Source organism: Ascaphus truei, chromosome 5 (assembly GCF_040206685.1).
Source record: "Ascaphus truei isolate aAscTru1 chromosome 5, aAscTru1.hap1, whole genome shotgun sequence".
Taxonomy (NCBI): domain Eukaryota; kingdom Metazoa; phylum Chordata; class Amphibia; order Anura; family Ascaphidae; genus Ascaphus; species Ascaphus truei.
In genome coordinates this window covers 163,455,843-163,481,853 of record NC_134487.1, presented here as the reverse complement: position 1 = coordinate 163,481,853, position 26,011 = coordinate 163,455,843, and the positions used below count along the sequence as shown (strand labels likewise).

At 45.0% G+C, this 26,011-nt stretch overlaps 1 protein-coding gene across 1 annotated transcript in view; it reads right to left on the bottom strand.

The window, feature by feature from the left end:
• VDAC1 (voltage dependent anion channel 1) overlaps window positions 1–18,617 on the bottom strand; it is a 40,593-nt gene extending 21,976 nt beyond the window's left edge. The window contains exon 1 of the mRNA XM_075601179.1: window positions 18,469–18,617. The gene's annotated coding sequence lies outside the window, so the exon portion shown is untranslated. The remainder of the gene's footprint in view (window positions 1–18,468) is intronic.
• Between the last annotated feature and the right edge of the window lie 7,394 nt (window positions 18,618–26,011).

The window sequence follows — 26,011 nt, the reverse complement described above, 5'->3', positions numbered from 1 at the left end:
ACACACACGTCTGTATAGCAAACAGATCAGCGCCAAAGAGTAAGGACATAATAGTGATAAGATGTGTTTATAGTTTATATTGATTCCTATGATAGACCAATCACATGAACAGACAGTGTATTACAATGAACTAAACGTATGACAATATAATATTATATGTACAGACAATAGACATAGACAATAAGGGGGAATGATGAACAATAAACCATGTAAGGTGAAATATCCAAGGATACTGTGATGAAAAATCATCAGGATTCCAAAGTAGTTGGACACCAATTATATAGAAGTTGTCTAAATATATTAGCATCACATTTAGAGACCACAAGGCTCTGGCAGGTCCCAAAAGGGATTACCACATCCGCAAAAGTAGTAGGGGAGAAAAGTGAGAACGTATACTCTAAGGCGTATTCACATATAACAATTTATTCATACAGATAAAATGCTAGCAATAACACTCAAATATTAAAATTCATATGAGAATTAAATAAGAATTAAATAAAAACACCAATAAATATGATATAGTCACCAGTCAGTATAGAGTGAAGACTCAGTTCAGATGAACCTCACAGCGGTGTTGATCAGACCAAGCCAGAGATGTTCCGCTTTCAGAGCTAGAAGAGCAAACTAGGCAATCTACTTGTGAAGATTCACAGTTGAAAGCGCATGCAAGGAGGAGAATTTAATCTGGAACTGTGCCGAGCGTTAGACGGCCCTAAATCTTTGTCGATCAGACGTCTACAGCAGATTAAAAAATGGTGGAAGACATCAGGTGACGTCCAGCCTGTCCCAATATGTCAATTTCTACATGCAACCTTATGTTGTCTCACTTACATCATAATTTAGGGACACGCTGAACGTCGACTCCATCTCTGGGATTAAATGGATGGAATCATATGTTTGCGCATCCGTTGATGTAATCTCCTTATGCACATGTATAGAACACTCAAAGGGCATTTCAGCTGTTAAATATTTTCTTGATGCCGATATCAATGTATCCACAAACAATTGATTTTTACCTAGTACAGAATTTATACTTGGTCCCAATTATTTTTTGTTTTAAAATCAAGGATGGAGAGGAACAGGCACTTGGAGATTTTTTTTCCAAAATGTATTTTGATAACGACATGGGTTTAAAATTTACATACACAATCAGTTCTACATCTCTTATATTCTGAGGTCATTGTTGACAAATGAAATGTAAAACATTATAAATATTTTAAATCCGTTACGGTTACATTTACGCAAAGAGTAACCATCATAAGAGATGGCTGAATAATATTCCGCTTGGACAGTTTAATCTCATTGAGAGAAACTGTTCTACCAATGCAGATATTCTTAATAGTCGCAGGTGCTTTGAGACTATTGTCTACTTTTCACGTGGACCACATTTATCGTGCAGATGTCTGTGTCTCTTTGATCGAGACAGACTGAGGGCCGTCGCACTCTGTGCAGTTCCAGTTTAAATTCTCCTCCTTACATGCGCTTCCAGCTGTGAACATCTCAGACTTAGGCTGCGCTTATAGTACTTGCTACGGTGGCGTTGCGCAGAAAGTACATGCAGTCCGTCGCAGGTGCCCATAGTGGGCGCGACAGCAATGGCTAACGTCACGCGGTCGCTGGTAGTCAAAGCATTTTGACTTCTTCAGCGATCGCCGTGTGACATCAGCGGCACATGAGCGGTTCAGCCAATGAGGGCGAACTGCTCACAGCCACGACTCTGCCACGCCCCCCCGGTCACCCGCTCTTGTCTCCTGCACCAGAGTGCAGGAAACGCTATAGGGACAGCGACGACTGACGTCGCAGTTGCGTCGCCCTAACTGTAAGCGCAGCCTTAGTCAGATCAACACCATTTCGAGGTTCACCTCAACTGAGTCTTCACTCTAGACTGGCTGGTGACTAGATCATCTTTATTAGTGTTTATTTAATTCTCATATGAATTTTAATATTCAAGTCTTATTGCTAGCTTCTCTCTCCTACACACATACTCTGTGTGTGTGTGTGTGTGTTGCTTTAGTAAATGAAATACATTTGCCACAACATACCAGGGGACACTGCACTGTGCTGCTGTACAAAGCAGAAAAGCCCTGTGCCCCCTCCCCTCCTATAACAAAAGAGCTTATCCTCTCCTTTTCCAAGCTGTTGCACCCACAGTGGTGCACTTTGTAAAGCTTACTGTCCTTCTATTTTCCTATGGATAACATATTAAAGAACTCATGTATAGCATTATTGCAATAAACCACAAAGGCCAGGAAAAAAAGATTCAAGATGAATCACAGCCGAAGCAGCCCTATACCAGCAGAATGTCAGCACTGATTCATCATACAAGAATGGCTGGCTGTGCCCAAAGCCTTTTGGGTACTGTGCCATTTTACATCTTAGCAGTGAACAGTCTGTGAAAAACAAGTATAACCCAGATGTACTGGATATACTTGCCACATAAATCTATGCTGTTCTAATGTTTTATCCGAAAGCAAATAATGGTTTTACAAACTCTTGATTACATTTGCATCCAATGACTTCGAAAGGGAGGTTTGCTACTTGTGGCTTTTCTCAAAACCTTTTTCTTGGAGGAGGGGGACTACACCTCTAAGATTTGTCCATTAAAGAGTTAAAGAATATAGTAGGTAACTTCAAAGACTCAAATTTTATCAAAATTAGCTATTGGCAATGGTATGGTAGATATACTGTATTGGGTTAAAACGACATTGATTTACAAAATAAAATGAGACAAATGTCTTCATAGTAGGTAAAAAGTGCATACAAAAAAGCGCTAATATCGCAAAGTGATAATATAACAGTGTGTGACCAAAAATGAATGAACATATAGTCCTGTGAAACTGTCCAAACAGCTGCCTAAAAACTTCCGCTGGCTGTCTTACAAACAGTTATAGTAATGCAAACAAAACAGACCTTCCTGGCGCTTTGCGCATAAGAGACAACACAAATATTTGTGCAATGTCAATAGCGATGAATCCAGATCCTCAGAAGACCTTACACCTCAAGAGATAGCAGACAAAATCAGAAAACACTACCATAGTGTATTATCCAAGAGGCAAAATGACTGATTAATGTCAGGGATACTGGCAGAGAATGATTTAATACGCCATATGGAACAAGATTGAAAAAAAGCTGTGTGTGCTGTGCACGCGCATAGTAAGTGAAACTTCTTTGACTTTTGTTAAAGAAATTGTATTTGTGTTGGTGATGTTTTAATTAAAAATCAAAATACAATTTCATTGACAAAACGCAAATAAATTTGGACTTATAACGCGCGTGCTCGGCACACATCCCCTGTATTAGCTATTTGCACTAAGTGTGAATTCCTTGTGTGTATGTGTATCAATCAGTGTGTGTATGTGTCAGTCAGTGTGTGTGTGTATTTGTGTCAGTCAGTGTGTATGTGTGTCAGTCAGTGTGTATGTGTGTCAGTCAGTGTGTATGTGTGTCAGTCAGTGTGTATGTGTGTCAGTCAGTGTGTATGTGTGTCAATCAGTGTGTATGTGTGTCAATCAGTGTGTATGTGTGTCAATCAGTATGTGTGTATGTCAGTCAGTGTGTATGTATGTCAGTCAGTGTGTGTGTGTATGTGTGTCAGTCAGTGTGTGTGTGTATGTGTGTCAGTCAGTGTGTGTGTGTATGTGTGTCAGTCAGTGTGTATGTGTGTCAGTCAGTGTGTATGTGTGTCAGTCAGTGTGTATGTGTGTCAGTCAGTGTGTATGTGTGTCAGTCAGTGTGTATGTGTGTCAGTCAGTGTGTATGTGTGTCAGTGTGTATGTGTGTCAATCAGTGTGTATGTGTGTCAGTCAGTGTGTATGTCAGTCAGTGTGTGTGTGTATGTGTGTCAGTCAGTGTGTATGTGTGTCAGTCAGTGTGTATGTGTGTCAGTCAGTGTGTATGTGTGTCAGTCAGTGTGTATGTGTGTCAGTCAGTGTGTATGTGTGTCAGTCAGTGTGTATGTGTGTCAGTCAGTGTGTATGTGTGTCAGTCAGTGTGTATGTGTGTCAGTCAGTGTGTATGTGTGTCAGTCAGTGTGTATGTGTCAGTCAGTGTGTATGTGTGTCAGTCAGTGTGTGTGTGTGTCAGTCAGTGTGTATGTGTGTATGTGTGTCAGTCAGTGTGTGTGTGTGTGTGTATGTGTGTCAGTCAGTGTGTGTGTGTGTGTATGTGTGTCAGTCAGTGTGTGTGTGTGTATGTGTGTCAGTCAGTGTGTGTATGTGTGTCAGTCAGTGTGTGTATGTGTGTCAGTCAGTGTGTGTATGTGTGTCAGTCAGTGTGTGTATGTGTGTCAGTCAGTGTGTGTATGTGTGTCAGTCAGTGTGTGTATGTGTGTCAGTCAGTGTGTGTGTGTGTGTGTGTGTGTATGTGTGTCAGTCTGTTGCTAGGATACGGCAGGTGCTGGGTAGACAATTACCCTCTATTGGCTATAGAGGGCAGGGTATTTGCCTACAGTGCACAGATTTCAGGGCAGCTCCCTCTTTGCACATGAACACTGACAGGAGAGGGTTTCCTGGGTGGGGACAGTGACAGGAGAGGGTTTCCTGGGTGGGGACAGTGACAGGGGAGGGTTTCCGGGGTGGGGACAGTGACAGGGGAGGGACCCCTGGGTGGGGACAGTGACAGGGACCCCTGGGTGGGGACAGTGACAGGTGAGGGACCCCTGGGTGGGGACAGTGACAGGAGAGGGTCCCCTGGGTGGTTACAGTGACAGGTGAGGAGGGACCCCTGGGCGGGGACAGTGACAGGAGAGGGTCCCATGGACCCTGTGCCTCATACATCTGTCCTTAAGCCCAGGTCACAGTCCTGAGCCAGCCCTGGCTTTCTATCCCCCCATTACTCCCTGCCTGAGGTCCCGTCCCAGGGGTGGTTGCACTCATTGTCTCACACGTAAACCTGCCTCCATACAGGAGACTGGGGACCCAGAAGTGTGTGTTCAGCAAGAACCACAAGTACCACAATGCGCTGGGGGGGCTGGAACCCGGAAGTGGGGGTCTCAGCCTGACATGCGCCCATTCGCTGCACCCCGATATGTGACCCTTTCCCCTGCCCCCCGCTCGGACATTATTGTGGGTCTTCCTCACCTAACGGGGGCGCGCATGGCTCCTCCTCGCAGCTGCTGCTGCCGCCTACGCCTGGCCTGAGGGACCCGGCGGTCACATCTGCGCAGATTTGACCGCCGGCTCACACAGGTTGAGGCGCATGCGCCTCAACCTCCCATGTCTGTGTGGACGTGTGGGGAGAATGGCTGCCGTTAGGAGCGGCCGGGGGCGATATGTTAGTATGGGGTGAGCGGCAGCCATTAGGAGCGGCACCGGCGGCTATCGCCGCCGCTGCCACATGTGAGAGCAGGCGTGTGGGGGAAGCGAGGGGGGGGGGGAGGGAGCCATGACGTCACTTCCGTTTCATATTTCATCTCTCATCTCTCCAGTTTTGCCCCATCAGAAGTAGGTGCCACTAAAGAAGTTTCACTTCAAAAACTCAATCTACATTAACAAATGTGTACATTAGTACATAACAAAATATATGTGCACATGAAATTGCCACAACATTAAAACAAATGCTCTTAGCACTTGGTCTTTAACTCATCCGCCGGTGTAAAAATTGGAAATCTACTCACGACAAGTGACTAGGAAATGAGCCTTAGTGTGGAGATATCACTGGTGCCTTGGTTCACCGTTCGTTGGTAGGTATTGGGTCCCAGTCATGCAGGAACGCCTCGCTGTCATATTTGCCCATTGTTGGGCAGCCATTCCCCCCTCCCCTGGATGGAGATTTAAACCCGCTAACTTCACTGGTACGTATCTTAGTAACGGAGGGTTGCATGGTGCTGAAAATAACCCTGCCTAGCTTTAGGGTCCCTCCACTTCCCCTCCGGCAAAAATATAGGTTAAAAAAAAAGTAGAGGGATTACTGCTTTAACGGCTTTTACTTGGAGGCTCAAGATAAAAATAAAAACAAAATAGCTCCAAGGTGCCTACTATAAAACAAAGCACAACATTTCAATAACTTGGCTTAGATGCAACAAAAAAAAAATGCCCATTTTTTTAAATCCAGGTCTTTTCCAAATCCATGATTCTTACTTTTTAATCCCATGTTTAAATCTGCTCACAGAGAGACAAACAGAGCTCCCGTATTATGCATCCTGTTGCATTTCCAAGCTCTACTAATGTGGAGATTGGACAAATACCATTGTCACGTTAATGTCTGTAATCCAGAGGTTCTCAACTCCAGTCGTCACGACCCCCAACAGTTCAGGGTTTCAGGATATCCCTGCTTCAGCTTCGACTGAGCTACCTGTGACGAAGCAGGCAAATCCTGAAAACCTGACCTGTTCAGGGTCTTGAGGACTGGAGTTGCGGTATCAAAAGTAGAATTCCACATAGGGGAGTGTTTAACCCACAACACATGAATTCTCATATCCTCAACTCCAAGACTTCTTTGGAGGGAACGGATATTGTTTGTCGGTAACATATATGTTCTGTTTTCACACCTTGATAGTGTGTGTGAGTGAGTGTGAGTGTGAGTGTGTGTGTGTGTCTAACATTCATTTTCTGTAAACAAGCACTCTACCACTTTCCGTACATCGAAGATGTAAGTACTCTCTTTGGGCTCAAATTGAACGTGGCACCTTTTTGAAGAGATTAACCATCTTTTCTGACACATTTTGCTACACTGGGTTTCTTTGTTAATTACATATTTTTTTTAGTAAATAGGAGACCAAGGACTTCTTGACGCGGTCAGCACAATCAATTTAAATTTGTCCGGCCACGCTCGTGGACGTGCGCTCGTTAGCGTGCACATACACTCACGGGCGCTGGCCGGTACAAATTAAATTGACTGAGGCGCACTGAGGGGTCACATGACCTCAGCCAATCAGCGCCAGTCAGTGTTTTGGCCACGCCCCCCCCCGCTCGCGCTTACAGTAAAAGTTGCCAAACAACAGAACGGTCATGCTTGTAGAGTTGGTGACGTCACCAGTCTCAAGCATGAGTGCGGCCCGAGGCACGGGGGACGCAGCCTTATCTGTTTAATGGAGACACACACTGAATAGCACAATGGTAAATCAGATTTAGCTCATCTTGCTGGCATCAAAATGATACCCAGCTCATGCATGAAATCAACAGAATCCAACTTGCCCGAAACAGCCGCCATTTAATAACCTTTAAAGCTAAGCGCAATCCTTGAATAAAAGCATGTTTAACTGTTCCTATTTCCATAGCAGTTCACTCAAGTGCAATCTTGAATGGTCTGTGGAAATTAGAAGCCTGATCCAGGGATCTTCAAGTGCAGTCTGAAAAAGGTAAAAGAACTTTGGAAATGATTTACTAACCTCCGAGGCAGGTTATCACACTGCGATCCTGCGTTAACTGCCACTAGAGTCAATGGGCGTTATCGCAGTTATGTATTAAAAAAAAAAGTCTAAGGTTTATCATGGTTTTTTCTTTCCTTTATAGTGCTGACAATGTTTGCAGTGCTGTACATAGAATGGTACAGGCAGCGCGAGTCCCAGCCCTGAAAAGATTACAATACCAGAGTTAGGCTTTATCCATAGTGCAGGATACGGAGCGAGCTACGTAGGTTGTGCCAAAACAAACACTAGGACGCCAAAGCATATGCGCATAGTGCGTGCACCCATGCGCTACTGGGAGATCGGCGCTTCGCAATACAAACAAGTTTGTATTTCAAGCGCGAAGCCGGGTCACAGAGGAGTGTGGAAGCTCTCTACTATTCTACTACTATAGACGCGGCCTTACTCACCTGCTGTCTCTGCAAGTCTCCCATCATGCTACTTGGTTTGTAAGATCTCTGGGGCAGGGATTTACTTTCCTATTGTCTGACTGTGTTGAGCTTATTGTATTATAATTCCCTGTACTGTATTGTCTTTGTGAAGTGCCGAGTACACTGTGAGTGTTGTATAAATGAAGACAGACAGACAGACAGACAGACAGACAGACAGACAGACAGACAGACAGACATACATAGTGACTTTCCCAAGGTCACAAGGAGGGCACAAACCGGATTCCGAGCTGAGAGCGACTGATTCACACATCTACTCTACCACTTATAAATGACCAATCTGTTCCATCAGCTCTACAGCCACTGATGCAACTTGAACAGTTTTAACTGCTTTGCTGTTGCTGTCAATCAGTAAATATAAAGATGTAATGGAGAAGGCTTGGGAAGACGGCTGCTTGTTTATTTTTGTATCTCCCTTGCTTTTTTAGGGTGGAAACCTCTGGATACCTAGAGCTGAACAGCACTATTTTCACCTCCCATACTTACTGTTGAAGGTAGTGGGGGTTCGGTCTCCTCCAAGGGAAACAAAATGGCGGTTGAAATCTCCCGCATCACGTGGGATAGCAGGAAGCCGCAACCTCATCTGTTGCAGCTTCCTATCAGCCCGTGCGATGCGAGTGATTTAAATCAGGGGAAGTAATGCTGGCACCTTTACCGGTAAGGTCCCCAGAGCTGGAAATAACACCAAGGATGCAAATGCATAAAAAAAAAAAAAAAGTGAACAGTTATTAGCCGTCATTACAGACTAGCAAAAGGGTTTACAAATTAAGTATCCACTGCCCAAATATTGCTTAACCAAGGGGTGCTAAACCCCAATCCTCCAACCGCCCCCCCCCCCCCCCCCCAACGGGTCTGGTTTTCAGGATATCCCTGCTTCTGCACAGATGGCTCAGTCAATTAAGCCACCTGTGCTGAAGCAGGGATATCCTGAAAACCTGACCTGTTGAGGGGGGGGGGGGGGGGGAGGAAGGCTTGAGGACTGGAGTTGCGCACCCCTGGCTTAAAACATTGCTGCCAGATAGGCCTGCAACACATTTCAACACAATTTACAGCAGGCCCCTTTTATACAATGTAAAGCCAAGTGTTCAAAAGCAGCAGCAAGCATCTCTACTCTGTGCCCCTGTAATAGCAACCAACACAATAAAGAAGTAAAAAGCCATGGCTAGAATAGGTACACAAAATGCGCCGCTTTCAATCAAAAGGAGCCGCTATTGGGTTTGTAAAAGATGCATCTGCTTCATATCATTTCAGATTTACAGAGAATACACCTTAAACCTTTCCATGACCGAGGTCCCAGATTTACAATGCATTGCTGGACCCTTTGGCACCAACGGATTAAAAGAATTGTTTTTAATTAAAAATTTTTTTTATATATATATACACACACACACACACACACACACACACACACACACACACACACACACACACACACATAATATACCGCCAAGCTTACACCTCAAAGTATCTGTGGGTTCCATTAGACGCTAGGGCTAGTTAGGCTGTGATTATACCAGAAAACGCACGCGGCGCAAAAACAAATAGTATGCATCACCGAAAAACGCTTATACCTACTGCGACAGTCGCGCTGCTGGCTACTGCAATGCGGGAGACAGTTGAAGTATTTTCCAAATTTGTTTTCTGGTTGCGACGGCCGCGTCACGTGACGCAGCCGTCCAATCAAAGAACAGATTTCAGCCTCGTCTCCCCTGCAGTCGTGCGCATTGCAGTGCATCTGTATAAATCGCAGCCTTAGGTCGCGTTTATAGTGCCGGCGACGCGACCGATGACGTCACCCGTCCGTGAAAGTTGAATTTTAGTTTTAAGCGACGGCGCTGGCTACAAGGCCAGTGACGTCACCAAGGTGGGGGGCAGCGCTCTGTGATTGGTTTAGAGACAGTCACGTGACGACTGTCACAAAAAAAAATCTATTTTCACTGGCTTCCAAATTTTTGGCCGCGACATCGCTCCGTCGCACTTACTATAAGTGCATGCAACGGATTCAATGGATTTGTTTTGGAGCGACGTCGCGTCGCCAGGCACTATAAGCGCAGCCTTAGAGATAAGAATGCAGCAGCCAGGGCTACGTTATCAAGTAAGTTTTTATTAAGCATATAGGAAGAGTATTCACAAAAATTATTATATTGTTTGCATCTTCACAGTGAAGTATGCAATCAAAATGAAAAAGTAAGGACAGAGCACTCTGCTGCTAGATTATGTAGTTATTTGTATTCTTATATTACCTGCACCAATGGCTATCCAGAACGGCTCTGTACCCCCAAGCATGCATTTTATATACACATACAAAATATTTGTCATTTTAACCACTGGGCAGGGGAGAACAAATGGCCACTGGTGTCAACCTCACTCCAGCGGCCAACAGAAAGCCGCAACGTCACCTCCTTTATTTTGGTGACCGCGCAGTCATAGTTGCCAATTTCTTGAGTCAGAAACAAATATATTGGGAACAGGGGGGTTTGTGAGGTCCACGGACTGGATCTAGGGAATCCACTGGCTCAGGCAACATTCAAAAATAAAAAATGGGCATTGCCGCTCTCACATAACCATCTTGTGTTAGATATTTGCGTTAGTTCCATTTTAGTGCAGCATCGCTGTGAAGCTGCAGCTCCAGGTCAGGCTGCGTCCATGGACATTTCTCCCGTGCGGAGGCCGTGGGCGTGTCTATGGGCATGCCAATGACGTCACGGAGCTGTTTCGCCCTCATTTTGTGAACCGTGCACGTGACCGCCCTATCATATGAGAAATCAGTTTGAACTTTTTTCTCTCGCATCACGCCCCCTCCCGCACGCTGCATGTACGCAAACACTGCCTTAAGGCAGTCTGTTTGCTCAGCGTGCGGACGCGTCCGCGCTGTCTGCCACAGTATGGACGCAGCCTTATGTGAACAGAGCTCTTCCTTAACATGGAGAAGCAGCGTCACCAGATATTCAACAGGGGACTTGGTCTCTAGGTGCAGTCCCATTTAGGAAAATACCCTGGTGTTTGCAATACAGTACATTGATAGCACTCTGTTACATGACATCGCTACCATTTTTAATGGCCGTCTCATTTTTGATTTATATTTAGCAGTTTGGGCAAGTTAGGAAGAGAGTCTAATGGTGAAAAGGCACAATAGTTTAAGGTCACAGGGTTGCCAAAAGGTTAATTGCTATGTGATTAAATACTCTTAAAGTGGTTTTAATTATTGGCCTCTTACAAAAAAAACAAAAAAACAACAAGGTCATTTTATTTTTACTGCGTCCTTTGTAATTCACATTTTGATGTTTGACTAATGATGGTACAAATACTTTTTTTTTTTTTTTTTTTTTTACTAATATAGAAGAAAAGGAAAATCTACAATTTCCCTGCAGATCCCGGGACTCATAAGAAGCGTTATCATGGAAGAGAATTGGTATCCAACCTAGGCATACAGTTACCATGTAAATATTTGACTTTTACATTTTTTTGTAAAAAAACATATACAGTACTCGTGTTTACCATCATTTACATTAACCTATTTACGTAACTTTAATAATTACGTTATATTACTTTGGTTGTAGGGATGATTGCAGCTCTAAAGCCAAAGCCTTGTTACTCACAATATCATACAACGTCAAACGTGCTTCGGAAATCAACTCCCATTTTATCTCTCCAGTCTGAACCCTTCTAGGTTCTCCTTTGTCCCGGACATAAACCGCTGAACAAGAATTGCTGACCTGCTGTGTCTTGTACTTTATTCTGCAATTCCATTTATTTCATATTCTTATGCATTTAAACCCTTTCACGTCATAATGTGTTGCAGATCCATAATGTAGTGCACCACTGAATATTAAATGAAAGCATAATACTGTAGGGTGACTCAAAAAAGGCAATTTTTAGATGATATACTAATAAATATACATCTATATAGGATATATCTGAAGGCGAGGAGAGACACTTAAAAAAAGGTGAAGTGTATTACTCAAAGCTTCGGCTTCCAACAGAGCCTTTCATTGGGAGCTGAAACGTTGAGTAAGAAATGTAATTTTGTTTTTGAACATTGAAGTGCCTGTTCTTCTCTTCTCCAGACATGTATCCTACTACATATGGACAGTACGCACCCTGCCTTGAATCCCTCAACTTTAAGGGAGTGTGCTGTTATATGACCAATCTCCACCCCATAATCTTAATGGAATCAGCTGTCAGACTGGGCCATATTCCAACCTGAGATACACTCCATCTTACAATGAGCAGCCACTTTACCTTTTTGTTTCAACATTATCCCTCATTCCCTCTAGATTGCAAACTTTCATGGAGCAGGGCCCTCATTACCTCTCTGTGTCGGTTTGTGCATCTGTCCTCATTTGTATGGAACTGCTTATATAAGATATACATAACTCCGAAACCCCATTATAACGCGCTGTGGAATATGTTGGCATTTTAGAAACAATAATAATAATACATATATGCATATAAAAGTATACATCACCCAAACAATGAGTCTGGAAGGACACAGCACAACGTAGTATGTGGAAGCAAAAAGTCCATCAAACAAGCAACGTTTTGATTTACTATGGGACCTTTATTGCCAAATATTCTAACTGACCAATAGATCAAGGTTTTTGCTCAACTTCTGCTCGAGTAAAGGATCTCTCCATTTAAAGCAGAAATCCAAGCATGCGATCTGTTTGGCAAATTTATTTTTTTAACATAGAATTGAAGCGGGGGCTCAGGAGCAGAACCCCATTAATTATAGCTGAGGACCCCCTTCTTCTGGAGACACAGAACCCCGTACGGTATCCACTCCACTCGGCTAGCAGGTTTCATGTAGTGGCGGAGTTTCAAAGCTCCCAAGCTCTGCGGGCCAATAGGAAGCAGTGATGTCATCACGTTCGGCTTCCTAATGGCCCGCGTCACGCGGAAGCTTTAAAACTTTGCCCAGATACCGAAACCCCCATTGGAGGTCTGTATCTTGGGAAGCAGTGGGTCCCCGGAGCTGAAATTAATGGGGTGCAGCTCCGGAGACCCCCTGCTTGAAACCTATGTTAAAAAATAAGAAAATATAAAACGGTTTGGAGTGCTCCTTTAAAAATGGCAATTCCAAGTGCTTTAATTTCACATAATAAATCTGGGGCAAAACTGAAATTATTTCAAATTTCCTTATATTGGTACGTGCGCTTGGTTGTATAATTGTAAGCAAACTGTTTTATGCCGAGTTAATTTAATTGATATTAACATGCCAATAATACACTTCAGAAATTGTATCAATCCATGTTGATATCCCTCTATGGAACTCAACACATCCCTCGGTCCCAATCATCATAATTGTATAATACTACAGTTTATGGCATCAAAACCTCTTACAAATCAGTATAACAAGGGTTCCAGCTAGACTTCTGAGATCAAATTGCGGATTGTCTGATCATTATAACGAGAGAGAAAAAAAAAAAGAGAATATATCTCTGTATCCAATTTCTTCTATGGATACAAATAGGCAAACGTCGAACGTATGTCTAAAAAGATATTAGAAGTCCACACAACTTTCTTCTATACAGAAGTGTGTGTATACTGGATATAACATTTATTGTTTTCCTCTGGAGGATAAACCGGTTTGGTATAATTATTGCCTATTCTGCCGATAATTTTTATTGCTCATCAAAGGTTTCAACTAGTAAGTGTTCTATTTAATGTAACTAAAACTGGAATACAGCCTATAACTAAAACTGGAATATCCCCATACCGCTTCTACCTTCACCATTGGCCCCTTGTTTCCGTATACATTTAGTCATGTTGTACTGCTTGGCTCTTCAACTGGCGACCCAGAGGCAAAGTCCGACCCACGGAGGCCATTGATGTGGCCCCTGGGCTCTCTGTCCTTGGTAATTTCATACCAGTTTGTCAAGTATCCAAGTGGAGCTTTTTACACTGCATTCACATGCAATTTAAGAAAAAAAAATTATATGTCACAAATGTAATTAGTAGAGAGAAAAGAAGATCCCAGCCGTCACTGCTATCCCTCCGTAGACTCAACCAAGCATGGTTAATACAAAAAAACTTTATTGGTCCAAAAAGACAGACATGAAACCACCTCTAACGCGTTTCATGCCGTGAAGGTTATCCTTCACGGCATGAAACACGTTAGAGGTGGTTTCATGTCTGTCTTTTTGGACCAATAAAGTTTTTTTGTATTAACCATGCTTGGTTGAGTCTACGGAGGGATAGCAGTGACCGCTGGGATCTTCTTTTCTCTCTACTCCTTACTCGATCAGCCGGAGCACGCAGGACCCCACTGCAGCAAGGAACGCAGCTCCAAATCAGCACATCGGCGGATCGACAGACAGCCAGCTGATACACACAGCACATCGTGTGACACGGGGATTCGGTAAGGGCAGCAGTTTCTGTGTTCCTTTTGGTGATTTACTCAGTGGCATGTGTTTATATATGTGTTGCCCTGTACTTCTATCAGTCTCTGCCTCATAGCCCCCACCCCGTTTTAGTCACTAAACGTGTGCTTGCTTATGTTTTGATTCATTCATTACTGCTGCAGTGTTGGGATCACCTTCTTTTACCAACACACAGGATATTATGGGACTGTTTGCCTTCTAGCAATTTTGCAGCATCTGGTTACTTGGGGGTCATACCCTTATTTTCTACACAAATGTAATTACAATAAGCTTGCGCCTCTTCTGCTCCTAAATATTTTCTGATCCTAAAAAAAACAAACAAAAAAAAAACACTTGTTGAAGAGCCTTGGGTACTGCATAATTTCTGGTGAGCTAATGAATATAATGTAATGGCACATCCCCATCATACATTGGCTCTCAATATCTCCAGGACGAGGAAAACCAGATGAGGTCCTAAACTGTTCTGCAGACACAATTTTAAACAAAAATTATTAATTATTACTATTTTTTAGGGGGATGGGGGTAAGTAGGTGGGAACAGGTACTTCAAAATGCAAAGTAGAATGAGAGGGCATTGGTTCCAATAGCGGATTTTAATGATAGTCTTCAACGAATTACTTACTGCCCGTCGTTCTGCATTGCCCGAGAACACCTGATGATGTTGCCGTAGGACAGAAACATTGGGCATATCCCTTTTTTTTTTTTTTTTCAAATCAATTATTTTGTTATATAGGGCACACTATTTTACTTTTGTTTATTAACGTGACTCGTTGAATTCCTTTGAAGTTCTAACACTGAAATGTTTTGCTAAATTACAGCTTTTAACATGCAGTATTTAAAATTATGTATTTTTGTCAATGTGTGTGTTCTTTTTTTCAAGGGCATTCTGTAGAATATTTCAATATTCTGTACAATACCGGTCAAACTTGTTGCAACTAATTTTCAAACTGACAGGGCCATATTAATGCTGTAAGGAATAAAAAAATTAAAAGTTGTTAAAATGTTGACATCAAAGTAAAAATATGATGGTGCTCTTTTATATGAGCACCACAGTAGAATCGCTTAGAGGAAAGGTATTTTTTTTGGGGGGGGGATTTAACGGAGAATTTGAAATATAAAAAAGCTGTGTGTGCTGTGCAAGCACATAGTAAGTGAAACTTCTTTGTGTATTGTCAGCAACGTGTGTGTGTGTGAGAGAATTTGTGTGTGTGTGTGTGAGTGTGTGAAAGTGTGTGTGTGTTTGTGTGTGACAAGGTGTGTGACACAGGGGGTGTGGGTGGGATGGTCTGCGCTCCATATCCTCTTCTCCTCTGCTGCCCATGCGCGACGCACTGCCGAGCTCCAGAAGCCTCTGCGCATGCGCGCCGGAGAACTGAGCGATGCCAGCCGCTTCTGCACATGCGTGGCGTCTGTCAGTGGCGCCATCACTACTGCGCATGCGCAGCATGTCAGCGGGCGTGTGGGGGGAGCGGCGGCCGTTAGGAGCGTGACGTCATTTCCGTTTCACATTTTCGTCTCCATGAAGGAGTTTTGTTCCATCAAAATTGACCAGGTGCCACTAAAGAAGTTTCACTTCAAAAACTCAGTTGGACAGACTCACAGAAAGGAAGAAATACAGGCAGTTGGATGAAAGGAACAAGATCAGCCAAGTAAAAATAAAGCAACAGAATAATAATTATTATTTTTTTTTTAATCCTTGCTGAAAAAAAAAAAAAAGAAGATACAAGCCAGGATCTAGCCCAGGGGTGGGGAACGTCAGGCCCGAGGGCCGTATAAGGCCCTCAAAATCATTTGGTCTGGCCCTGCTAAGGCAACTGCTATAACCGGGGTCACGCTAATTTTTTAAAAATGGCCGCCGCGCGCCCGATCGGGAGGAGGTGGTGTGAGGCGCCGGCAGCCCTACACGATCCCCAGTAGCCACCGTACTAGCCCCAGCAATCCTCCAAGCAGCCACCGTACTCCCCCCGCACTTCCCCCATGCTTATCCAGCAGTTCTCCCCGCACTTACCCCAGCATCCGCCCTACACGATCCCCCCAGCAGCAGCAACTACCAGAGGTAGGGGGGCGGGGTTCTGTGTGCCTACATGCCTGGTGTGTGCCTGCCTGTCTGTGTCTGTATGGCCCGCGAACGATGTTATAAATATCCAAATGGCCCTTGGCAGAAAAAAGGTTCCCCACCCCTGATTTAGCCCCTCAGTAAGAGGGTCATCAATGCACAAAGCACTGTATCATGCCCGAACTGACGATTTCCGCCATTAGCTTTAATAGCAGATATCACCAATTCAGGCACGATACAGCAGATTGCACTTGGATGACTCCGGGACAATGAATGAACAGCAACTTCCATTTACATAAAAAGGATGTTGCATCATTAACTGTGTTTTGTTACCCTACTTCTCAGTACACTGAATTGGGATATCTATATCTCTATCATAAAATAAAATATACAAACCAGGGTAAATTGTACATAGCACACACTTTTATTGTAATATTATAGGAGAGCAAAAAAATATGTTTAAGTTAAATACTCCTAGTGGCTCTTTATATGCCATCCGTTTATATTAAAGGAAACGGAGAGATGTGACCATTTGAACATTGTATAATCATAACTAAAATGGTAACGCTCAATTTGAATAGGTATATAATCTGTATACATATTGAAACATATTCAGGTGTAATCCCTGCTTAAATTACAATAGCATTCAAAACGGAGGTAACAGATCTGCATGTGAAGACATGTGCTGAGAGATTGCATTTCGGAGGCTTGAGGAATAGACTGGGTTGGATGCCAACTGAGGAGTGTCCTTTACACCCAGGGTCAGATGACACCTTATTTCAGGGACACAACAAATGTTTAAGGCAACCTATCGTGTCATTGGGAAAGCATGTTCTTGCCCTTGATGCATCCATGATAGATAGATAGATAGATAGATAGATAGATAGGAGTGTTGTTATTTAGCAATTTTCCAGCAATTAAAATGGGGAAAACATTGATAAAGAATAAAAGTACCTATTGAAATGTATTATTGCTTTCAATAGATTTTATTTGATAAATCTGGGATTTTTTTCTGCCGCTATTTTCCAGTAGAGTGATGAATAAGCGTGTCTGTAGCACAACCCCCACACTTTGACACCCAGTGCTAACTCTTTGTGACCTTGAGCAAGCCATTTTATTAACCAATGTCTGAATTACAATATATTTTAAATTAAACCCTTAAGCAGAGATATTATACTTAATATTGACCCCTGTGCTGCCAGAGAGATAAGCATCGTTTTGTAATGTTTTGCAGTCTTCTTTGGTAGTGAGAATGATTAATATTTTATATGGCAGTGTACTAGTGTCAAATATCTTTCACTGCATATACAGCAATTGTAGCACGTGATAGTGCCCAAAATTAACTGTAATCTGACTAGAAAAAAAAGAGAAAGTGAAAGTATTTTGTGCAGTAAGAAAATAATAATTTTACAAAATGTAAGGTCACTATTGTCCAGTGCAACATGATTGTAGCCCAGCAGTGATATTTCAATGCAGCTCAACACTGGTCTGCAGTGATCACAACTAGCATTTCTACTGGGCCTGAGCAATCATGCATTAAGATATAATATACTGATGGCTTTCCCAACAAAAAGGTCACCTCCTCTCTGTGTTAAGAATATAGAGGGACCCAGAAATTAAACAGATATATATATATATATATATATATATATATATACAGAGATAGATATATATATCATGTTAGTCACACATGCACACACTTTAGATTTCTACACTGAGAATGCAGTAAAAAATGAGAGCATGTGCAAATGCTGGCTGCTATTATTAGAAGCAACAAGCACATATACAGATCAGTATGTACATCGATCTATAAGCAGGCATATTTTACAATATACAATACACAGACTTGTATATATGAAGAGACATTCCTCTATCATCCTTGCAAAAAATGGACGTACATACAAAATGCTGAGATAGTGTGAGATCAGGCTGATCGTCTTCCTAGGTGCACTATTTCGAATACTGTACAGCATATTTAGAAGTAGCGACAGTCTTCGTCTCATTCATTCATATACTACACGTCCCCCCCACCCCCGATCTCCTAACACATGAGATATACAAAGGTCGCCCGGCTGTTGTGGCCTCCTCTACCTCTGCAGCAGAGACACTGAGATCAATGCAACATAGCCACTAAAAGAAAGGCGCCGGGTCGCGGGCAGTCAATGCGTCTCCCTTATGACTCAGGGTTTGAGATGAGGAAGGGATATTCCGCCTGGTTTCTTGCTGCTGATCTTACCTTTCTGCCCCAGAGCCTGCGGATCCTGCTGCGGCTGATCTGACTGACAGAGCAGGAGGAGAACGAGGAGGGCGTGGGGGCGGAGCTTCGAGGGAAAGCCTAGGACTGTGGCGTCACCAGCGCTCCCTCTGGAACGTGATGCTTGGAGTGGATACCAGAGCTGCCTGACCTCCATGCATCACTCCTGATCTAGAGGATTCAGTGCTGGTTTTGTGGCAGAGCCGGCACTGATTACAGGTTAAACACCAGTGGGTTGTCTTACCACGGAGCCATGCAGTTACAATCTGCCAGTGAGAAGCTCTGGATGATGATGGATCTGTCAATTTATAAATGCTGTCGGAATGTAAAATAAATAAAGAATATTGCCTTGAGAAAGGTCCTCTTGTGAGGACCGAAAGGTTGGCATTTATGCCACCTACTCTAATACAATTTAGTTGAAAATGACCTCTGAGTGCTGTCTCGTTCTTACTGCGTTGCTGCGGCTGCACCACTGCTGTGAGGAACACCCCTGCCTATATATATATATATGTAGCCAGGTCCCCACGTCTGCCCTTACCTCTGTGGCAGTGGGAGCGTTAGGCAGGTTGCCTGCAAGTGCAGGGAGCGCACCGGTATTTAGGAGGATCCGCGGCGGGCCGAAGGTTTAGGGCGCCACCATTTTAAGGTTTGCGCATGCGCGGTAAGATTGTAGGCGACGGCGCCTTCAGAGAGCTCGCGCATGCGCAGGGAGTTAGTGCGGTAGTGCGCGAAGCCCGGACCTATCAGAAGAGGGTTAGAGCAGGGGACTACAAGTCCCATGAGTGTTAGGACCGACCACCTGATGCCAGGGAGCCAACAGGGCACTAGGATCCTTGCAGGAAGGAAATAGGAGGTTGCGCAGGGGGGCACATTAGGCAGTCAAGTCCAGGAAGAGAAGGGGGCATGTGTAGAGAGGCAAATAGCCTCTACACTAGGTCAGAGAACCCCCTTAGGCCCCAGGTAGGCCCTGAGTCACACACGCAGCTTGTGATTGCTGTAGGGACAGGCCCTAGAGACTGCCCCATTAGTGCATATAGTTCAGGGACACAGCATTTCCCTTGCAGAGGTTTGGGACCAGGCCTCTCCAGAGACAGATATAATACCCGGGTGGGATCGCCCCGGAAGGACGTCGCGGAAGGGATCGCGTGTCTGCTGATCCTTTTTGACGATTGTTGCTGGCCCGAGCGTAGGAGCGCTCCAGGTAACCACACACACCAAGTGCACCAACTGTAACATTCTCTTCATAGTGGCCGCGCGGTCACCACACACTGGGGTTTGGGTGTGGGACATTGGACACGTGGAGGTTTGCATCCTGCGAGTTGCAGGACACCCGGCACTCATGCTCTAAGCATGAGCATGCTCAGCGCCAGCGGGGACTCAGCCTTTGACAGGTCTGCAACCCCGCCTTTCACTGTAATCACCCAGCACACAGCACTCCAGCATGGGATTCTGGGAAATGACATGCAAATGAGCACACACCTTTTGCTTCGAAACCATTCAACATGGTTCCCCTATAGGTTTAAGCTTGCTGCATAGTCACAGCCTTGAGCACAGCCAGGGTTAAGATGCATAGTCAGTACACCCACCCACAGACAGACTGTTTCAACCTTAATGGGTCTCTTCAGTGTGGGGTTGGTTAAACTGGCTATGCAAAAAAAGAAGCAAGGGATAGGTTTTACCATACTTAGTTAAGTTATGGTGGGTAAAAAAAGTGACAAAACCCCTCCACAGCAAAGCATATAGCAAAGAGAAATTTTATTGTATGCTCATTTGCATGTCTTAGACAGGTCTGCAATCCCGCCTTTCACCATTATCACCCAGTATATATATATCGGGGCCATTCGATCCGACCGCGCTATAACCGGGGTCGCGCTAATTTAAATAAAAATAGCCACCGCGTGCCCGATCGGGAGGAGGGGGGAAGAGGTGGAGTGAGGCGCCGTTAGCACTACACGTCCCCAAGCAGCCACTGTATTTCTCCCAGCATTCCCCTCGCAGCCTCATTTCCCCCAGCAGCTCCACATCGATCCCCCTAGCCCTGCACCGATCCCGATCCAGCAGCCTCACTTCCCCCAGCAGCTCCACATCGATCCCCCTAGCCCTGCACCGATCCCGATCCAGCAGCCTCACTTCCCCTAGCAGTTCCACATCAATTCCTCTCCCCAGCCCCGCACCGATCCCGATCCAGCAGCCCCACAATTCCCCAAGTAACCTCTCTTCTCTTTCTCCTCTAGGTTCCAAATGGATGTGGTTTATCCCTTTTGAGAGCAGACGGGGACCCCCTTACCAGTATCAATTGTCTTGTATTTGATGGACTTTCAAAAAGGACTGGTTCTATAACTTCCTTTCTTTTTATCACTGGTTGCACATTTAGTAATATCAATATAGTTTTATATTATTGTTGTTTATTCAAATTATATGTGTGTGTATATATTACCTTGCACTTGTAAACGGTTTTGTTTTACCATTAGCTTTTTTATTCACATTGGATTTTTAATAATATTTTTACTTTGGCGCTTCTTTATATATGTATATATATGTAGCGGGGTACCCCCTGGCTACTATTTTACCCAATGGCCTGGCAGTAAACCCTGGTATTCACAGGCTTGCCAGTAGTTGGTATGGAGTTTTCCCCTTCACCTTTGGTACTGCACATGAGTGACAGCAAAGGGAGGCACATCCTGTTGTAGCTGGGACAACGGGGTGCTCGCCTTCTGGCTGTTCTTAAGGGCAGGACCGCCCTAAATTTGGAGATTGTTCCTTCTCCCTGAGGAAGGTAGGTCACATGTCTGGGAGCCTGAGATTGGGCCCTACCCATGGGCTCTTCCTTGCGGGGAGGAGTGAGTGTGATTATACCTCTGCCTCCACTAGGGAGGTGGGGAAGAGTTAAGACGGCTGCGGGTGCCCTTGACTTGGAGTGATGGTCCGGGGACCATCTCCAGTGATAGCTGAGAGTAAAGAGATTGTATCTGGCAGAAGACTGCTGAATAGCTGTGTGTTACTGCAAAGGCTGTAGTAATAAACCGTTCCTATTTGCAATATACCTCCAGCCTGGTGTGTGATCAAACTGGGGGGAGAGTACAAGTTCTACCGTGGGAGATCATCTCCATATATCCCTGGAGCCTACGACAGATGGAGGCGCTGCACTGCTAAGTATTATCTGGGGTATGGACCCCAAAAGCCTGATCATGTGTCCAAAATTCATCGCGGACGACTCAGCCCTCTTGTTACCAGCAGGAATGCACCACACACACCCTGTAATGGCCCCTATCTGCAATTGGGGGGACGGGACGACACACTGTTACATTTGGAGGCGCTGCTGAGATGCGCTAACAGGACAGGCTTACAGTGAAACAAAACTGGAAGTAACGAGATACGCTTCCAAAGCAAGTGCTAATTGAAAGAGGGAAGCTAGGTATAGTCGGGGAGATGTATTCCTCGCAAGAAACTATGACCTAGATGGCCCTATCGGGTGAATGGTCTGAGACACAAAAAGCTATTGCTGTTCCAAGTCGCCCTAAGGCGGGTAGTCGAGATACCTAGAAGGGGGGTGTACCTGGAAGACCCAGGAGCCACCGAAGGAAGGGTCTGCGATACCGCAAACCTGAAGGGGCGTCGTAAGGGTACTGCATTGGGAAGATGCCCAGAGTACTAATAGCCAGTAGCCAGACCAAAGAACCACAGAGTGCTTGTAATGAACTAAGATCGTGTACAGTGTATTGAGATGGAGCTTTGCGAGCCTGGGGTACAACTTACTCTTGATCGGCTGCTAATCTATATGCCGCAGAGACCACATGAAATCGGTTCCCCCCAACACCACGCAAACCACGTGGTCCAGTTGCAAACTGCAGAAACCAGTGTTGCAAGTATGTTGTGGAGTGGCGCGACAGCCATAACCCTTTTTGTGCTGCTTGGGACTTCTGGTTCCACCAGGGGGAGCAGACAGTGAGAACATTGTGCTTATGGGTGGGCTGCAGACGACGTGCCTGCTCTTCAGATCGAGGAACCTGCTATAACTGCTCAAGTTGAACCCGTAGGTGAACTGTTTCAAAATGGCGTCCGGCTTCCCACCGACGGCCATGAGGTTGTGCTCAGTGTGGGTGCTGAACGATGTGCTACTGGTGCACCCTACTCCCGGGGACTTGGGATCCGCCTATGGTGTGAAAACCAGGACTCCACCCCTGCGATGTGACTGGCTCATCCAGGAGTTTAGAGTCACACCCTGTCATTGTGGGCCCCTCCTCTATTCTCCACCAGAGGGAGGGGACACGGCAAAAACCAATGCTCATCGAATACCAAAGACAAGTGAGGAGTCGGAAGTGCCCGACCGCGCCCTCAGTTCTTCGGAACCAGAAGCAACGGTGGCGCTACTCTACCTGTGCTTCTGCCTACACGCACTTTAGTCCGATCCAAAATGGCAGAATGTACCGCAGGACATTACTCTTTGCCCGGGGGATACCTAGAAGTAATAACTGAGGATGCCGCCGCTTGATGTGCCTATGCCCAAATTGTGCTTTTCCGGGTAAAGACCTGGAATGGGGAACCACGTGCCTTGCCAGTGGTGCTAGCTACTGTACTTCACACCCCATGTGCCATCATCTACGTCCTGCTTGCATGGCGACCTGATCGACTCTGATACCGGGTCGGACGATGGCGAAGTTTCTGTCCGTACAGCGAAGGCTGGCTCAGAATCCGAGACGGTTGCACAGCTGGAGCCGATCTATGAGCGAGTCACTGAGCCTAAAGCCACATCCAGCATGTGCCGCAGCTCGGCCCCTATGATGTTGCCACCACTGGTGCGTGGTTCTACTTTTGTCCTTAAAGATAAGGACTTTGCCGGAGCTTCCAGACGTTGGTGCATCTTAGTCTGGATGTCTCACATGGGAGGAGTGGAGCACCAGCGGAGTCTTTCGTGGGTGTCAAAACTTGGTGAGGCGAGTAGCATTTGAAATGAGCCTCAAGTGATCATCGGGATTCCAGTCTACCCGTGGAGCGTTGAGGAACCACCTCCTTACTCCCAGCAGGATCCGATGGCGACGCCCACTGAACCGATGCCTTCCGGGGTCAGCTACATCGCTGAGGCAGTGACTGTGATTGTGATTCCGTGATGCCGGAACCTGATGATGTCCTTCCAACGGCGACCACCGGGGCGGATGAGAAGTGGACGATTTCTGCTCCGGTGAGTACCGCCCTGTGACGGTGAAGGGGTACCCAGGCCATTAATAAAGGTATTTGGCCCGGCTGGGTACCACTGAACCAGATTGGGAGTTGTAGAGTGTAAGCTCTACAACCCAACAAGGGTAATAATACTGCAAATGTATTCAAAATGCCTGTGTCTCTCCCCCCAGGGATAAGGGAGAGAGATTAATACCATGTATCAACTGTATAAGCCATGTAACAGGGTCCCCGGGGTCATAGTGGGTAAAGGTAGAGTGTCAGCTCTGCAGCCCACTGATGCCGGCAACCCTGTAATTGTGTTGGAACGGTCTGTGTGTGTCCCGTCAGGTATAAGGGGCACACAGGTATAAATCATGTAACAAGGTTCCCCTGAGTCACATTGTAACTGGGGAGTGTCACCTCTGCAGCCCACTGCGGGTTGAAAACCTGTAATTACATTAGAATTTTCTGTGTGTGTCCGACTAGGGATAAGCTGACCACACGTGTTAAAATAAGCTACATTCAATGACTGCGGTCACCGTTAATGCATTGGTTCCGAGGGTTGCAACCACACTTACGACATCACTGTATTTAGGTCAATTGGATAAGTGCAGTTGTGGTTAGGTTAGTTCCGCGCATTGCTACACTGAGTCACGGCTGTGGTCATGTCTTCACTCCAGGCCTTGCTACAATGAGTCACGACCACACATAATTAGATAGCTAACTTGAGTTAGGAACATGCGGGAAAGAGGAAAATTGGTGTGGGTACTGCATGGGTCACAACAGTAAAGCAGCCATGGTTTATGTGTTAACTTTTGGGGAAAATAGTAAAGGAGAGTTCCCCACTTTTTGGGTATTAAAATGATAAAGAGCTGGGGCATTTACATTCAGGCAGGCGAGGCAGCGGATACATTGGGAATTAGCAAGCTCAGTATATGACCGGCTATTCCAGTGAGTAACCCATTCATATCTTAAGTGCGGACTTCTAAGACACCATGCTGAGACGACTCCAGTGTGTCTAGTAAAGTCCGGACTTAAAAAGGTACAGACATTTAAAAGTGTTACATGCCGGGAAGTAGGAATAAACAGTTGTGCCTGGCAACTATCCATATGTCAGGGGAGGGGTAGACTTCAGGTCGCATGGGCAAGGGGCTTGGTTAGGTATGCTAAGCGGCTCAGGTGCGAAGTTAGTGCATGACCATGGCATACTTTGAAGCCTCTGCCAGGCTCCCCGAAGTACTGGCAGAGCATGCCAAAAGGTGAGATTATTAATTCCCACACAGTGATTGGCTGCACAGTGTAAGAATAGGCTTTGTGTGTCTTTAAAGCCTTGTGCAGCTGATCAGGAGATAGATTCAACATGCTGTAAAGAGAGTCACCTAAGATTCAGCGGAGCGACGTTGTGTGGTACAAGAAATTCCATCGTAATTAAGATTTGTACCCTGCTTCAAAAGTTCGTTAGAACTAAGGATTCCCGAACGAATCCTGAAAGGGGGAAACGAAAAAAACTACCCTTGGCGGAGATACAGGGGTTTTGTTCCGTGGACATTTTATTTCGGTTTTTCCCCATCCTAGTAAGTGTTTATTCGTAATATTTTGTACTACAAGCTGTGTGTGTTTCTTGTGTAAATAAACTACAATTTATTTTATCTCACGTTTTGTTCAATCAAAGGATACAGGTAATTTTTGTGTTTAAAAGTACTGGTCTCCTGTGACACGCCCCTGTTACATTTTCTCCAAATATGCGACATAGGCTCATAGGCCTTTTCGTGGACGTTCAAAAGCTTCCAGTCCAGTTACAGTGCTACCGCTCATACGTGAGACTGTGGTTGAGCACCAGAACTGTGCTATGGAACAATCTTTTCCTCCGCCAATCGAGTCCTATATTGCCGGTATGGAGGGATCACCTCTTTGGGAAGTGGAGCAAATAAAGACAATGTTTCTCATGTTCCTATAGAGACTGTTTTGCCTGAACCAGACATGCCTGTGAATTTCAAGCGTATGGCGAGGTGGGAAAGAAACAGGTTGAGATCTGAATTCTATTATCAGGAATCAGTTGAAGGGGATTTAGAATTTGAGTATAGTAAAGAAGATGAGGATATTACACTCAGTTCAGACGAGAGTGAAGGGAGTGAGTCTTGCCCCATCGAGAGAGAGTTAAGGGATTTTTCTGATAGGATCATTAAGGAGGATACCCTTGCCATTGTTGTAAAGCATGGCCCTAGAGTTGAATCTGCACCACGTGGGTTAGTGAGATTATGGCGGAGTATCGGTCAGATTGGGCTATACCAAATTCCGACAAAAGCGCTAGGGGATTATCCCGGAGAGATATTTCTGCGTACTTCTGCCGGGTTGTGGATACCCCTTA